Below are 5000 nucleotides of genomic sequence, written 5' to 3' on the forward strand. Positions count from 1 at the left end.
TTCTTTGAGTCTTGTCATATACACATATTACTCTTAATTTTGGTATAAGCTTTCCAAATTGTGCTTTGTTGCTTGTCTAGTTTTCTTTCAATAATTTCCTGTGCTGGAAGTGGCCTTAAATCCTTTCTCAAGGATCAAGCATTGCTCAACAAAGAGTAGGAAAAATTTTGGACACTATAATCACCAAATTTGACCTAATTTAGTGACCAAAATCATCCTAAATCTCCTTCACTTGAGTGACCAATTCCTTCACCTTGTGAGGCAGCCACCTTAACCTCTTTGTTGTGTTTCTTTTGCAGGTCCAGGAGCATCATATTGAAGGATTAGTGGTGGATTAAACACTTGGTTAAGTGTTAGAAAAGTTGAACACAAAACCGCCACTAATTGGTCACCAAAGCCGCCACTTTATTGCTTTTTAGGCTAGTTTAATTTTTGTCAATTCTCTTGTATTTTTAAACCAATTTGTAAAGCTTGGAGGGAGTATTAAGAAGCTGGTCAGGTATATCTACATCTTTGATAGACTCTCACGTGTAGTACTAGTGGAAGTGGCTTGAAAATTTCATATGTTTCAAGCTTCCACTTAGGATATCCGACTAGTTGCTTAACTTGTTTCTTTCAAGTTTTCTTGTACTTAATTGCTTTACTTTGTTGCCTATAAACGTCTAGAATTGTGTAGTTTTATTTGTTCACGTTTAGTTAAGTGTTAAAAACAAACCAATTGTGAAAAAGCATACAAAAATTTTTGTGAAAAGTTTTGAGGAATTGGAAGTACCACAAAGGAGTTTAGTGATTTCCACTTGAAAAGGCTTGGTTATTAAGTGGCTCTTTGTAGCTCACCTCCCTTGATAGTGCAACTTGTACACTTAGACTTCCAAGTGCTATTTTCATTCCTAGAAAATACCAAAAACATTTTATAACTTTTTGCATAGCATACAAATTCTTTTGCTTAACCATGAGTCATCATTCTCAAGGTAGTAGTGACTTTGATACTCCTAAAAGCTTTGAAAGAATTGTCAAGGAGGTTGAAGCACTAAAACTTTGGAAAAATGATGAGATGCTTCAAAAACAAAAAGAGAAACTTGAAAAAGAAGTACAAATCACGGCTTTGGAACAAGAAATCCAAAAGATTAAGCAAAGAGAAGAAAAACTTTTAAAAAGTTTAAATAAAAATAAAAGTCCAAAAGGTTCTTCTAGGAGTTCAACCAAGAGCTCCAATGATTCTCAAAACCAAGATAATGATGGTAGTATGCATATGGATGCTTACTATCAACCAACACCTAGGAGAGTCATTAAAGAACACAAAGTGAGGGAATCAAGGGTTGATCTCCCTTACTTTCATGGAAAAGATAATGTGGACACCTACTTGGATTGGGAGATGAAAGTGGAGCAAATCTTCACTTGTCATCAAGTAGGTGAGGAAAGAAAAGTTCCTTTGGCCACCCTAGCTTTTCAAGGACAAGCCATGTATTGGTGGACATCCTTGGAAAGAGAGAGAAGACTTCACAATGATCCTCCCATCACTTATTGGAATGAATTGAGGAGTGCTATGAGAAGAAGGCACATTCCTTCTTATTATAGTAGGGAGCTTATGGATAAGCTCCAAAGACTCCAACAAAAGGGTATGAGTGTTGAGGAGTATAGGCAAAAGATGGAGTTATATCTCATGAGGGCTGGGATAAGGGAAGAAGAAAGATTGACCATTGCTAGATTTCTAAGTGGTCTTAATTTTGACATAAGAGATAGAGTTGAGTTACTCCCTTATAGGGACCTTGATGATTTGGTCCAACTTTGTATAAGGGTGGAACAACAAAATTTGAGAAAATCCTCTTTTAAAGGTAAAACTCAATCTAGCTCTTATGTTAAGAAAGATTACAAGAGGGAGGGTCACTTTGATTCCTCTAAGAAATTTGGCAAAGAAAAAGAGAAAGAAAAAGAAAATGATAAAAATAAAAATATTGTCACTTCTAGTAGCAAAACTAGTGATATCAAATGCTTTAAGTGTCTTGGGAGAGGACACATAGCCTCTCAATGCCCAACTAAAAAGGTGATGATTTTGAAGGGGCAAGACATTTATAGTAGTGTTGATGAATCTAGTTCCACTACTTCAAGTGATAGTGAATCAAGTGAGGAAGACCATTCCATTGAAAGTGCATATCCTTGTGATGGTCAACTTCTCATGATTAGAAGGCTTCTAGGAAGCCAACCTAATGAGTCTCATCTTTCACAAAGGGAGAACATTTTTCACACAAGGTGTAAAGTTTTAGACAATGCTTGTTCTCTCATTGTAGATAGTGGGTCTTGTTGCAACTGTTGTAGCACAAGGTTGGTGGAGAAGCTTGGTCTTACTATTATTCCTCATCCGAAACCATATCAACTTCATTGGATTAATGAAGATGGGGATATTAATGTTAATCAACAAGTGAAAGTCAAGTTCTCTATTGGTAACTATGAAGACCAAGTGGTTTGTGACATAGTTCCAATGGAAGCTTGTCATATTTTGTTGGGAAGGCCATGGCAATTTGACAAGAAAACCATGCACAATGGCCTTACCAATGAAATTACTTTCACCCATAAAGAAAAGAAATTTGTACTTCATCCTTTGTCTCCTTCACAAGTGATAGAGGATCAAGTACAAATGAAAAAGAAAAGAGAAGAAGAAAAAAAAAACTTGAATAAAAAAAAAGAAAAGAAGGAAAAGAAGCATAAATTTTCAAAGAAAGATGAAGAGAAACCTTTTCCAAAGGAAGGAATTCAACAAGAACCTTTTAAAAAAAAAACTTTGATTGTTGAAAAACCTTCTTACATTCTTCTTTGTAAAGGAATGCTTCAGTGTCATAATTTAAGTATTGAACTTAATTCTTTATCTCCTCAAGTTTCTCATTTATTAAAAGAATTTGATGATATATTCCCTAGTGAAGGTCCACAAGGCCTTCCTCCTTTTAGGGGTATAGAACATCAAATTGATTTTGTGCCTGGGGTTAGTCTACCCAATAGACCAGCCTATAGGACAAATCCTCAAGAAACTAAGGAGATCGAGAATCAAGTCCATGAATTATTGAATAAGGGTTGGATACAAAAGAGTTTGAGTCCCTGTGTTGTGCCTGTATTGTTAGTGCCCAAGAAAGATGGAAAATGGAGAATGTGTTGTGATTGTAGGGCCATTAACAATATCACAATCAAGTACAGGCACCCAATCCCTAGACTTGATAATATGGTTGATGAGTTACATGGTGCTTCCATATTTTCTAAAATTGATCTTAAAAGTGGTTATCACCAAATAAGAATTAAAAAGGGTGATGAGTGGAAAACTGCTTTTAAAACCAAATTTGGATTATATGAGTGGTTAGTTATGCCTTTTGGTCTAACTAATGCACCAAGTACATTCATGAGGCTTATGAATCATGTCTTGAGAGAATGTATAGGAAAATTTGTGGTTGTTTATTTTGATGATATATTAATCTATAGTAGGTCTCAAGATGATCATTTAGGACATCTTAGAGAAGTTATGATGATCCTTAGGGAAAACCAATTATTTGCAAATCTTGAAAAATGTACTTTTTGTGTGGATCATGTGGTTTTCCTAGGGTTCATTATAAGCAAAAATGGGGTTCAAGTGGATCCCGAGAAAATTAAAGCCATTCAAGAGTGGCCAAAGCCTAAAAATGTTAGTGAAGTTAGGAGTTTTCATGGTTTAGCAAGTTTTTATAGAAGATTTGTACCTAACTTCTCTAGCATTGCTTCACCCTTGAATGAGCTTGTCAAAAAAAATATTTTATTTGAATGGACTGCCAAGCATGACCAAGCATTTCAATTACTTAAAGATCAACTTACTAATGCACCCATTTTAGCTCTACCTAATTTTGAAAAGACTTTTGAGCTAGAATGTGATGCATCAGGAGTTGGCATAGGAGCTGTGTTATTGCAAGGAGGACACCCCATTGCATATTTTAGTGAAAAACTAAAAGGTGCCTCCCTCAATTACCCTACCTATGATAAGGAGTTGTATGCCTTGGTTAGAGCTTTACAAACTTGGGAGCACTATCTTGTGTCCAAAGAGTTTGTCATCCATAGTGACCATGAGTCACTTAAATATTTAAGAGGTCAAGGTAAATTAAATAAGCGACATGCCAAATGGTTAGAGTTTCTTGAGCAATTTCCATATATTATTAAATTCAAGAAAGGAAAATCCAATGTTGTAGCTGATGCTTTATCTAGGAGACATACCTTGCTTGTGTCTCTAGGAACTCAAATTCTTGGATTTGATAATATTAGGGAATTGTATGAAGAAGATCTTGAATTTGGTGTTAATTATAAAAAATGTCAACAAAAAGCTTTTGATGGTTTCTATATGGCTGAGGGGTATTTATACAAAGAAGGAAGATTGTGTATACCCCAAGGATCCATTAGGAAACTATTAATTAAAGAGAGTCATGAAGGTGGGCTTATGGGGCACTTTGGTGTTGATAAAACCCTTAGTTTGCTAAAAGAAAAATTTTATTGGCCCCATATGCGAAAAGATGTCCAAAGGCATTGTTTTAGATGTTTAGCTTGTTTACAAGCTAAGTCTAAAGTAATGCCTCATGGAACATACACACCTTTGCCTGTTGCTTCTTCTCCTTGGGTGGATATTAGCATGGATTTTGTGCTAGGTTTACCTAGAACCCAAAGGGGAATGGATTCTATTTTTGTGGTAGTGGACCGTTTTAGTAAAATGGCTCATTTTATTCCATGCCACAAAGTAGATGATGCAAGCAACATTGCAAAACTCTTCTTTAGAGATGTGGTTAAACTTCATGGGCTTCCTAAAACTATAGTTTCAGATAGAGATACAAAGTTTCTAAGCCATTTTTGGCGTGTCTTATGGTCAAGACTAGGAACTAAACTCCTCTTTTCAACTACTTGTCATCCTCAAACAGATGGCCAAACTGAGGTAGTGAATAGATCTCTGTCTACTATGCTTAGGGCAGTCCTAAAGGGTAATCACAAATCTTGGGATGAGT

The sequence above is a fragment of the Cajanus cajan genome, chromosome 11 (genome assembly GCF_000230855.2).
Source record: "Cajanus cajan strain Asha chromosome 11, NIPB_CcT2T_4, whole genome shotgun sequence".
NCBI lineage: Eukaryota > Viridiplantae > Streptophyta > Magnoliopsida > Fabales > Fabaceae > Cajanus > Cajanus cajan.